This window comes from Oryzias latipes, chromosome 17 (assembly GCF_053564925.1).
Source record: "Oryzias latipes strain Hd-rR chromosome 17, Olatipes_Hd-rR_3.1".
Lineage (NCBI taxonomy): Eukaryota > Metazoa > Chordata > Actinopteri > Beloniformes > Adrianichthyidae > Oryzias > Oryzias latipes.
This window is the reverse complement of record NC_136253.1, coordinates 22,821,639-22,834,883: the sequence shown is the minus strand read 5'-3', so window position 1 is coordinate 22,834,883 and position 13,245 is coordinate 22,821,639. Positions and strand designations below refer to the sequence as shown.

Genomic DNA, 13,245 nt, shown 5'->3' with positions numbered 1-13,245 from the left:
CCGATAAAACTTGTTGAGACTGCATGTGTGCGATGTATGCATTTGCAGCACAGTGTCAGGAGGGAGGAAGACTACATGTAGATTGTGTTCCTAACAATAGCTGCAGTGGAGAGGCCTGAAATAGGAATTAACAAAAGATTAGTTGGTGATTTTTTTTTATTTACTTTTGTATAAGAGGCACACTTATTTAAAGGTTTGCTCACACAACAATATACATTGTTAGCATTTGTTTATTGCATTAATATGCAACAATCATATTGATTTTGAACAGATCAATTGATTGTATTCCTTGTTTTGATCAAAGCCCCAACTGACACTTGGTCTGTGTGGTGGCTGTTCTTTCATTGGCTTATTGTTTAGACTTCTGACCTTTATTATCTCTGTTTAAAAAAATAAAAAATAAAATAAAGTGTCATGTCCGAATCCCCTCCCTACTCCCTAACTACTAAATAAAACTTTTTAGTGCCCTCACCTGGTTTTTAAAAGCTATTCATCAACACGCTCACTATTCTTTTCTTTGTGTTTTTTAAATGGCATTATGACGTCATCTATGTCACGAAGTGAAAACCTAATCACTAATGAACATTTTATGATGACTATTTATAAATCCAATGTGTTCTGATATGAAAAGGTTGATGGTTTATTTAAAAAATACATTCAAATAATTTTTTTTTCTAAAAAATGTAACATTTCCCCAATCTAGTGAGCATCGATGCACACTGGTTTTTTGCAAAGGCTACTGGGAAATTTCTAGGGATTTTGCAGTTGTAGATTCGGATAGCACTCCATGTGCGAATGTACTACATAGTGCCCAATGTATTGAATAGTGAAAGAATGTGTCCAATATTTGTAAGAAGTTTCTATTAATCATCCATTCCATAAATTTATTGCACTATGAACCGTGTTTGAACAGTTTTTTATTATCAGGATCAAAACACCTGGCAGGATCTTTGATGTTTTCAGCAGACTCTTGGTCTGTTAAACAAAAAACAAAAAAAAAAAAGATTTAAGAAGTAGCTGTGTGGCGCCAACCTATAGTGCCTTGCCCAAAGACACTTCAACACATAGGCGGGTAGCATGGGAACAGAACCTGCGATCTTCCAGTCAGAGATTGACTACTCTACCTCTGCTCCACGTCTGCACCATGGTTGCGCCTTATGTAGCTGTGTTTGTGAAACAATACATTCCAGAGGATTTGAGCAAAAAATACTGTGCTTTAGACCAGTGGTCCCCAACCCCCGGTCCGTGGCCACTGCTTTAGACCACTGTAAAAAAAATGTTTCCTTCAAGGAGTTTGGAAAATTCATGCCTGTGGGTAAATAAAGCTGTTCATTTAGTCAGCAATGTAGGTTTAGGTCAAACAGACGTTAGCTAGCATTAGCCGTCCTATGGGAAATTCCATTATACGTTAGTATCAAACTAGCGGACTTTGACTTTACTGCTGTTTTGCGTTAGGTCACCGGAAAAGGGAAAGGTGTAAAAGAGGATTCTCTACTTTTATGGATCGATTATTGATTTATTAAGCTTGGATTGATTTAAATCCATTAATTGATTTTTATCAACCCGCCCCTACAGAATAATACACACAAACTTTACTGAAGCAGATTTTACAACAAAAATAAGTTGTCCAAAGAGTTGATGTCTATGTGCAGCAATTTCAGGACGTTTTTGCTTAAGTTGATGATTTGAACAGATTTTTTGTAAAAAATGAATAAAAAAATACCTACCTCCAGATTGGGTTCCACGAGAGAGGTTGCAGAGTCCAGACCTCCCTCCCGATCTTGGTTTGCCCATTCCAAGTACTTTGGGTGTTTCCACTATGGCTGTTGTTCTTAATCTTGTACTAGCTTCTTAAGCTTTACCTGACACTGCTCCGACGTCCGTTGAAATCCTTCAACTGCCATCTGCTGAGATATGTCTTTGTACACATTCTCATTTCTACACAATCTATCCATCTCATTCTGAGTCACGCTATAGCCAAGGATGGCAAGGAACGTTTGTAGTTTCTAGTGTTGATCAGAACTCGGTGTTTGTTGCAGGCATCTCTTCCCGATAAATTATGACTGAAAGACAAAAAAATCGGATGTTTGGAAACGGTTTTCATTGTGCGATGACAGTAGCTCCGTCCTAACCGTTCTGGTTCATTTTTCTATGGACCTACAACCAACGAACTGTACCAAAAATGGTACAGTTCCTTTTTACAATGGAAACACTTCAAGTACCGTACCGTTCCGCTCAGTGGAAACAAGGTTAAATGCATCCTTCAGAAAAGAGAAGTGTTCGGTGCCTAAAGCCACTCTGATGGAGCTCCAGATGTCAGCCACTTTCCCCAACTTATAGCAGAAAAAATGCAACAAAACTCTTCAAAATGATAATACCTTAAATTGACGTTTCCAAAAAGAAAAGAAAAAATCCGAATTTTATCAATATGAATGATATTTTTCTTTTATCCATGCGTGAGTCCGTTCTTTGGGGAGAGAAGTCAGCAAACAGCCCAACAAGTCAAAGGGGCTTTTTGAATTTCAGCTCCACAGCTGATGTTTGGAAATACTGCTGCTTGGGCCTACTATTCACACACCATTTGTTCATGCTGCTGCTGGCATCGTTGGATGCCATGTCTGCGCACAAAGATATTCTCTTGTGTGTGTTTGAGTAGAGGGCTGTGCGGCGGTCGGAGGGATGCAGGTGAACAGCTTGCGAGCGCCAACAGTTCCGCAGGCCAGTCTCGCGCATCACTTGACTGCCATACCCCCGATGTGGTCCTACGCACAAGTGAACTTGTTAGGCAAATGGGTGAGCAAGCGGAGGAGAGCAGCAGGGGCGCACAGGGCGGCTGCTGCTGCAGCTCCTGCTGGACCTGCCTCTCTGCATGGAGAAGTCAGCCATCATTGCTCCTCTGTCTCCAAATCTGTCTCTTTCTTTCAAAGCGCTCAGTGTCCGTCGCTATTTCAGTCTGTCTCTTTCCATTTCTCTCATCCGCCAAAGCTCATGTAAGACCATTGTTTATTCAGAGAACAGTCTATTTCAGAATTGGAATTAGGAGATTATCTTCTTAAAGCAATAACAGGAAACAGTCTTTCAAACTTGCTGAAAATGGACAGTAGATCAGACAGTCAAAAACCAATTTGAGGTAGCTATAAGAAAGACATCAAGGTGCTACTTTAGTGGATTTAGAACATACACAAATAGACCCAAATGACTTAATTTCAAAGGCTGCATGCATACATACATACATACATACATACATACATACATACATACATACATACATACATACATACATACATACATACATACATACATACATACATACATACATACATACATACATACATACATACATACATACATACATACATACATACATACATACATACATACATACATACATACATACATACATACATACATACATGCATACATACATACATACATACATGCATACATACATACATTAGGTGTGTAACAATACACTACAATCTCGGTTCGGTTCAGAATTTCACACACACACACACACATATATATATATATATATATATATATATATATATATATATATATATATATATATATATATATATATATATGAGAAGAACCTTTTCCCTATCCTGTTGGTTAGTTGGTTAGTGGTATACGGCACCCAAACAACTGTTGTGACTGTTAGAAATTGTCCTGGCAGTTTGGTCCGGCGTTCCAAAACCAACCCAAACGAAGCAGTAACATCTTTTGGCGTTTTCCAGCCAATCTATAACCACACTATCCTGGTCCTCAGTGCAGTCAAAGCGTAAAGTTCAATAAATCCTGGATGTCCAAATAGCCCACCCTTCATGTGACAGCAGCATTCTTTCTTTCATCCTCCTCTTTCCTCCCCCAAACACCCCAGCCTTTGGATTCAATTAATCAGCCGTGGAGTGGGAATTTATTCAAACCCTGCCCAATGGGATTCTTTGCTATGTGTCCCCAGTGGTAGCAGGTTGAGAAGCCATGGTCAACACTGTCTTTAGGCCCATTACTCTCACCTCACAGCCCACTCATAAAAGATGCTTTGAGCTGCCCAGTTTTTGGGGGATCCGGTAGGCTTTTTGTCCCATAATAGCCAAGGGGGATTCAGTCCCCTCAGACAGACGTGTTTACTAAACTGGACTTAGGTGAGGCAGGGGGAGATTATGCGTGCCACTTTGAAGATATCAAAGCTTTAGCTGGGAAACTTCTAGAATGTGACATTTTGTTTTACTTGTTTGTGGAAAAATAACATAAAAGTTTAGCTTATAAAACACAGAAAGAGATGGTGTGACAGAGTGACTTTCAATCTTCTCATTATTATCACGATTTAATCATGCACATTTTACTATTTGTTTGGAGCGGTGGTTGTCTGGGCTATCCATCAACTGGTATTCGAGATTTTTATGCAAAAAAAAAAGAAAAAATCAATCATTCAGATGGTGCCCCATAAGTTAACTGATTGATTAGCTGCTCACCGTATTTTTCGCAAAATAGTGCTCACTGGATTATAAGGCGTACCGAACTATAAGGCAAATTAAGTAAAACAGCGTTTCTAGCTGCATTCACAGTAACTATGCAACTTGTTTGTATTACGCTACACATTACCAACGTTTTAAGCATTAGTGTACCAATAATACCCGGAAGTCCAAACCTTGTTTGCAACACATAAAAATCAAAATGATACCTCTAAAACAAACGTTACAATGACTAAGTTAGCTCCCAACTTTGTTAGTAACACAGAAAATGAACACAGTCCAACACCTCTACACGTTGGTCACGTTAGCATATATACAATAATACTTAACCTTGTTACATAAAAAAAAAAAAAAACAAGCCGAACGCTGCTACACGTTAGCCAAGAAGCATTAGCGTATTAGCAAAACCTGTAACTTTGAACGTTGTTTACAACACGTTAAAAACAGACTAATACTACTGAAACAACCGTTACTGCAACTATTTACCAACCTTACCAACCAATTAATTACCAACCTTGTTAGTATAATTGCAAAAAAAAAGCACAGTCAGACTCCGCTACGCATTAGCCATGTTAACGTATTCATAAATAACATTCAACCTTGTTAGCAACAAGTACAAAAAAGTCTGACTCTGCTATACATTAGCCACGTGTTAGCGTTTTAACAATACCTGTTCTACATTTTTTCGCAACACGTTGAAAGAAAGAAACAATACAGCTAGAAGAAATGCTACTGTGACTAGGCTAACTTTCTATCTTTTTAGTAACACCTATAAAAACTACAATCCAACACCACCACTGCCATTTTTAAAAAAAAATTAAGACTTTTAAGGGAGCCTCATAGTACCTAGAATACAGTATTTGAATTTACAATGTGACAAATGTCAAAATATTTCCCTCAGTTTCCACATCCAACAATCTACACTTAATTTTTTTTAGGCTAAAGTCAAAACTTTTCCAATGAAAGCTTTACATGCTGATCATCAAATATCAACATCAAAAATGTATTTAAATGTTATATTTCTTTTATAGTCATTTTTTTTTTTTTACCTTGTGGAATCCTGGGAAGTCTTGTAAACTTTTTATTTTTTATGTGTTGTAGGAGCAAACTCCTCCTCCTCGGCCCCTCTCCATCATCTTTGTACACATCCTGATGAAAACAACTGCCTTCTTTGGTTCTTTTACTCATTCGTTTAATTGTCTTTTGTACAAATATATACTTTGGTCGTTAGAAGATTCATTACCCCTTATTGTAACAGTAAAATTACAGGAGTCTTTCAGCTCTGATTGGTTGCTGGAAGTTAAAAAAAACAAAAAAAAACACCAAAATGCAATTTTCGTCTGATTGAGTCTTTAAAAATTTAATGCCAAAACTTATGATTCATCTAGATTGGAACAGATTTTGGGGCTGGGGGCTCCAGCCTCACCTAAAACAAGTGCATATACTTACCATAACCATTTGGTTGGTCAATTTCACCTACACAAGAGGCTCCTTTTTCCAGGTGTACCACGAAACCCTTTTTGTGCATTCAGCAAACTTCCTCTATATGCTTACATACAGGGACTCTTTTCCCTGAGAACACTTGTTGAGCTGTCAGTAACATGCCATCACTCTACAGGAGGTGTCTTTAAATAAAACTCTTTCAGACAGGAAATGACATGCACAGTAAGCAGTTGCACAATATTAACAAATCCTTTTCTGCAGAGGAGATTATCAGGTCTTTGCAGAGCTCCGAAATTCACCAACTGTTTTCTTGCTCCAATTATATGAGCATTTTATGACAAATACAGCCAGAAAGAGCTGGAAATAATGGAGGGTGTTGTCATAAATTCATGCAAATGCACGTATGGCTTTTAGAGACTGGCGCGAAGGCAGTTTTCAATGTGTGCGAAGGCACAGCGTGAGTGTTTGTGCCTTCGCACCCTGAAAGCAATGTTGTTGTTTGTGCCGCATTGCAATAGGACAACTCTTTACGCCATGCAGGGCTGGTTTCAGCTGTCGGGAGACCATTTGAGAAGTGGGTGCTGTGTCTGTCAAACTGTTGTCTGCGCGTCTTGGTGCTTTCTGTAGATTTTAGACCCTTTGGTGCCTTCTTTTTAAGGCTGCACAATATGAGCAAAACTTGCGATGTTAGTTAGTGATCAATTTTGCAATGATGATGACTCGAGGTACATGACAGATGGCCAAACAAAACACAACTTTTACATCATTTCCATTTCACTGCAATCGATTAATGTAAATAAAAGTCAATATAACTAAAATTATACTACAAAAGCTACATGTCTTTATAGGAGGCGGACATCTAATATAAAAGAGCTCCAATTGACTGGTCAACAACGTGAACGGCTCCATCAAATGAGTCAAATGAATATTTGATTGGTTAAAAACTTCAAGCTACCATGCAATTGTATAATTATCTACGCAAACATTTAAGAGAACCATTTATCTCAGTTTACGCCGTCTTTTGCAATATTGCAAAGGTTGAAATTGCAATAACAATAAACTTGTGATTCATTCTGTATTTTTATCCTGGCTAGGTACCGGCATAGGGGGCCCCAGACTTGGGCCCTCTTATGGCTACATAGTTAGGCAGTAGCACAAAGAGTCTATTTTGTCCGAAACGAAAAAGTCAAAATAATGCATTTGCTGTGGCTGTCTTCGGTTTCCCCGTTTACATATTATATATTTTCAGCCAGGAATATAGAGATGAAAATTGTATTTTGACCAGGTTCTTGTGGTATTTTTTTCTAATGATAGAGGACATGTAGTTGGTCCTTTAAAAAGTGTTTAGAAACACATCCTTTGTTAGTAATTTGTCACATGTCAGCAGCTTCGTATATACTTAATAAATTAAGGGAAAGTTTGAGAATTTTGGACATAATTAGAAGGTCACCCATCTGTATGCAGAAAAGCTCAGGTTGTCAAAGGTGTGTTTGCCAGAAATTTAAAGTGGGAATTTGGGAGAACAAGTGTTTGGTAATCGTACCAAGAACTTCACTGGAAAAAACTTCCCTCTCAAAAGAAGTAAAATAAAACCTGGAATTTACTATGTTTTTCCCTTATTGTAAATGTAAAAAACCTGCATATAGAACTAGGAGAATTTGTCTTGGTAACATTTTTAAAATAATTTGTGATGTCCTGTCCTTTTAGCAGTGGTCCCCAACCTTTTTAACGCCGCGGACCGGTATGACGCCAAAGTTTTCATGGACTGGTCTTAAAGATGAGGCTGCCGATTATTGTAGCAACGCTACGATGAAGGACATGACATTGTACATCACACAGGTGTAATCATCCTCTCCCCTTCCCACACTCATGGTGCAACAAAGAAGTACTGTCTATTAAATGTAGCTTTGTTTTTTTTGTAGTCAAAGGCTCCTCTTCTGTCTCCTGGCTGGCAAAGAAACTTTCCAAAGACGTTTGTTTTTTACTCATTTTGCTAGCTTCTGGGTTTTATTTTAGCGGTAACCTATCACGTGACCGAGAAGAGTGCCTTGGCCTGCGTCAACAGTGACATCAATGGATGTAACAGAGATAGGGGAAATATTTCAATAGAAAACATCTTTCAGATTCTGAAATAAATAAAACGGAAGGAATCTAAGTCATTTATTCTTTCTGTGCTTAACGGTACCAAATGACCCACGGACCGGATCAGTCTTGAAATTAGCTCATATTTAGGTGTTTTGCTCTGATAATTGGAAATGTTATGTTCTAAAATTAGCGTGTATTGCTAAAAAATAAAATTTATGTATATACTTTTAAATACATGCCAATTCTTTTTTCTCAAAAAATATTCTATTTAAAGTGCCACAGCAGTCTAACTATCCTTATTTTAGACCAATTAAAATAAGACAAAATAAAGTTTAAAACAAAGTATTTAAATTATCAGTAAAAAATTGTTTTAGTAGAAATATTACTTAAAATAAGATGTTTTCAAGAAAAGTTAGTAAGTTGGTGTCACAAGTTAAGTGTCGTAAGATAAGGAACTGCTCTTAACTTGTTTCACTCCTATCTCACAGATCGACACTTTTTTGTAAGTATGGATACTCGTTCCTCAGGAGTCCATGAAATAGGTTGTGGGGTTCCCCAGGGTTCAATTTTGGATCCGATACTTTTTAACTTGTATATGTTGCCTCTTGGGGATGTCATCAGGAAACACGGCGTTGACTTTCACAGCTATGCTGATGATACACAGCTTTACATCGCCGTGTCTCCTGATGACCTTGAACCTGTACACACTCTTTTAAACTGCATTTTAAATATAAAGTTGTGGATGGCAGAAAATTTCTTGCAGCTCAACCAGGACAAAACAGAAGTTTTAATCATTGGTCCTGAAGACAAGAGAGAGATGATTTTACCCAAACTTAGGAATTTTAAATCTTCTCAATGTGTGAGAAACCTGGGCGTTCTTTTTGACTCTTAGCTGTGTTTTATTCCTCACATCAGAAACGTTGTGAAAACAGGATTTTACCATCTTAAGAACATTGCCAGAGTCCGCCCGTTCCTCTCTCTTGCCAGCACAGAGGTGCTAATGCATGCTTTTAGTTTTAGTCTTTTAGATTATTGTAATGCCCTGCTCTCTGGTTTACCGAAAAAGTCGATCTCAAATCTACAACTATTGCAGAACTCTGCGGCACGAGTTCTGACAAGGACCAGAGGGCGGGAACACATTACACCGATTTTAAAGTCGCTGCATTGGCTCCCTGTGCGTTTCAGGATTGATTTTAAAGTTCTTTTAATGGTTTATAAATGTTTTAATGGTCTTGGGCCTTCTTATTTAAATGATATTATTTTAAAATACGAGCCCTCGCGGACCCCGAGGCCCTTTAGCACTGGCCTCTTGGTTGTCCCTAAGGTAAGGACCAAGACACACGGTGAGGCTTCGTTCTGCCATTACGGTCCTCGCCTGTGGAACGGCCTGCCAGAGAACCTCAGAGCCGCAGAAACCATAGAGGTTTTTAAGAAGAGGCTCAAGACCCACCTTTTTAATCTGGCTTATACATGACTTTGATAATTTCTTATGTCTTTTATTATTTATCTATTTATTAATTAATTTATTTGTTTACGTATTTATTCATTTATTTATTTGTAAGGACTATTATTATCTCTGTTTTTAATGTGCTATTATTTTTATTGTTATTTTACCAATGATACTTAGGTTATGGTTTAATCAGTTTACGTATTTTATTTTTTAATTAATAACATTGTTATATCTTATTTTACTTTTTATCTTTTTCTATTTTTATTGTTGTTATTTTATGATAGTTTTTATTCTGATGTTTTTTTACTCCAGTGTTTCCTCTTGGGTATCCATTGTTCTGGGGCACCACCAGCTTAACCTGTAGGGGGTGCTGTTGCTGCGGTGCCCGTTCTTGTTGGGCATGCTGGGGTCCCGCTCGGTAGTCTAATAGCCATGGAGTGGGCCCTAGGCTGCTCTGTGTTGGACGGGCACTGTGGTACTGAACCCTGTGGTCCGGCTGGGCCTTGGAATAAATGGATCCCCATGATATCGTTTCCTCACAGCAGTACCAAGCCAGACCTTCTTTAAGCTGCAGTTCTTTGTTTCTGTTCAGAGGGAGGGGTCCCATCTTTGTGGGATTGTTCTTTGTTTTCTGTTTTTAACAATTTTCATTTTTTTTATGACTGTTTTATCTGCTTTTTATGTTGAGCGCTTTGTGTTTTTAACTGAAATGAAAGGCGCTATATAAATAAATAAAGTTTGAGTTTAAACAAGAAACGAAACAAAAATACTTGTTGAGATTTTGTCATTTTACCGGATATGCAAAGATACAAATAAAATCTTCCTAGCAAAATTAGTTTCTTTCTGCATTTTGTGGTAATTGGGGGAAGATTAGTGATGATATCCTAAATGAAGAGATCTAAGAGGATGGAACCACATCTGTTAAACTTTTTACTTGAAGCAGCTAAAGCGCAACTAAAAGAAAAGGAAAGGTCCTTTTTTCAAAAGGTTTATGTTATTTTACCATTCACACCATCAAACCTTATCTATCCTTTTCCTCAGGTTTTTATTGGAAGCCATGTAGATACATTGATGATCCTCATTTATGTCACTTCCGCATCCTACAGTCCAAACCTGCATGAAGTGGAAAAGCAGCTCTTCTGGTATTTACAGTTTGAATCTGAGCAGACATATTTGTTTATTCAGCTTAGTGAAGGGGAGACAAATTGTGAAATTTAACCCCTGATGGACCGGGAGTTGTGTGAAAGAAACGAGCATAAAAATAAATGTTAAATTTTGTGATTTTTGTTGTTGTCATGTTTTCCCATTGATGGACAAATTAAGGATTTCTAAATTTTATTTAGTGTCTTTTTTTTATTACTATCTGCATTCCATCTATCTTACATTAACCCCTTGAGGCCTATTGATCCAAAGATGCATCAAACCACGAAAATAACCTCAATTTAACATCTACTTAGAATCAAAACCATCACGTGGTAAAGGTATGTTGGCATGACGTTTTGAATAAAGATCACCTGAAAAAACACATTCGTACTTTATGTTCTGTCTTTTAAAGCTCGTTTTGTACATGTTGTGTGGTTTTGGTGCAACACAGACCTTCACATGTATGAAAACCCTCACTGTGACATGCAAACACACCATTCATTTAAAATGAATAAAAAAAAAAAAAAAACTGGAATCAGTCATTTCGGTCTAAAGTGTCATCCTGAGCAACAGTTCACCTGTCAATATTTCTGTAAAAATGACTTCCCTGCTCCAGTACAACATCCTCTTGTATTTTTTAAAGCTTCAAGTTGTTCTTCATAGATAGTGATAACATTTGTGATGAATTTAGAACAAAGAAAAGTTGTGGTTGTTGGCGCAGCGCCTTTGTTTTCCTAATGAAGCAAAAGCACAGACATGAGTTCCACTCAGACACGACGTCTGCACTCACACTTTATTACAAGTCCTTGGAGAGATAGAAAAGTTGCAAACTAAGGGAGGGGGTCTGCGTGGCCCTTACATAAAGCACAGATGGTCCCCGGGTGTCATGTGACACAAACGGAAAGGGGAGAAAGGTTGGAAGACAGAAACTGAAGTCAGTCAAGGATGTCAAAAGAGGAATTTTGCAGTTGATTTTGTTGCAATATTAATGTAAAATGTGACAAATGTATGTTTTGGGTAAAGGTTAATGGCCGACAAAGTGGGCATTATCAGAAACGTTTGATAGTTGCTAGAGCGAAGTGCGTTGATGCTGATAATGCACACTTCAAAGGCCGTTAACCCGCTTATACCATGGTCACTTACAAGAGAAATAAATATTCAACCAGTTTTTAGTACTTTATTCTCGTTTTTTTTTTTTTCGGTTTGGATCGCTTTTTCCACAAAAAACGGTCGATATTTGTTACGTGTTGCGGCACCGACCTCAACTGCAGCGGCAGAAAAGCGCTATATATGCAGGGCAGAACATTTAAGCTATGTGACCAGAACTTCTTTTTTAGGCGTGCATTATCCGTGTCATCACTTTTTAATGCACACCCAGCAGCCAATCAGAATCTTGAATTCACCCGGACCATGGTACAATGCGTTTGAAATGGTGTTTGTTTTGTCATTTTAAAACAAAAATAAGATGGCCTCCTTTCTAGCTGGGATAAATCTTGTTTGTGTTTAAATGAAAAACATTACCTTAAAACACATTAAAATAACTTTTTAATGGAATAAAAAAAATCTGTTTTGTTTTTCAAATTGAAGTATTTTTGTTTTTCATGTTCATCTGTTTTTGTAGTTAAATAATTGAAACTATGCTGCTTTATGCCGACTGTCTGATCTGTTGGTGGTGAACCAGGATTTGAACCAGCGGCACTCAAACTCCCTCTGTCTGCCTCGGTCCAGACTTTTTCCCGGATTCTGATTGTAGGTCTGTGTTCATGCATGTCGATTGGAAAATCCGCCCAAGTAGCACCGTCAGGCCCAAAGTGAACACCCCCCAACAGCTGCACACCGCCTCTGACTCTTCTTTTCCCCCCTCCAACCTCCACTCTAGAAAAAAACGTCCAACATTTGCAGTGGCGGGCTTGCTGTGGGTCCAGAGACCACACACTGCTGCGACGGCGGGGTCACTCTGACATCCCCCCTCGCAGACAAAGCTTGTGTTTGCTGATCTTCCTGTCTTTTGCACCTGCTGCACGAAGCCCCACACTGAGAAAGGTCAAGGATGCTGGAAGCGCTCTGCTTGGTTCTTGTCCTCCTGTCATGTGACCACAGCTGGACTCAGAGGCAATCGATAGAGCTTGGAAGAAAATATGGCAGCTGTTTGTTTACTTTGTTGTCTTTTGCTAATGCAGACCATGTCTCAGTTGGTCTAGGAAACAACAGTCATAGGAGGGAGATTTATATGATGTCTGGGAAATGGGCTTGAAGGCATAAATGTTAAGACAATAAAATCCTTACACAAACATCAACAAAACATGGTCTTAAATTTATTTTTGTTTGGAAGAAAAGTATTGGAAACTTGAGGTAATCGGAGCAAAACAATTCCTCATTTCTTTGCTCATTACATTAGGAGACACTCCAGGCATGTTGAACGTTCAAGAAAGCTTTAACGGTATATAACCCATGGTGTTCACACTGGTCCAGGAGGGAGGAGCTTCTTCCTTTTTCCTATTCTACTGTTTACCAGTCCGCCCCCTTCAGTTGGAAAAGGCTTGGTGCAAAATGTTGAAGCGGTGCAAGTCTCACTAAATCTTGCTCCTGACTTTTTCTTTCACAGCTCTATTCAGATTTATGAAAGAGCTGGTGTCATGTAATTAC

The 13,245-nt window shown here is 38.3% G+C and overlaps 1 protein-coding gene across 3 annotated transcripts in view; it reads left to right on the top strand.

Moving 5' to 3' along the window:
• Positions 1-13,245, top strand: part of slc6a9 (solute carrier family 6 member 9) — a 98,396-nt gene that overhangs the window by 59,150 nt on the left and 26,001 nt on the right. The window lies entirely within an intron of this gene.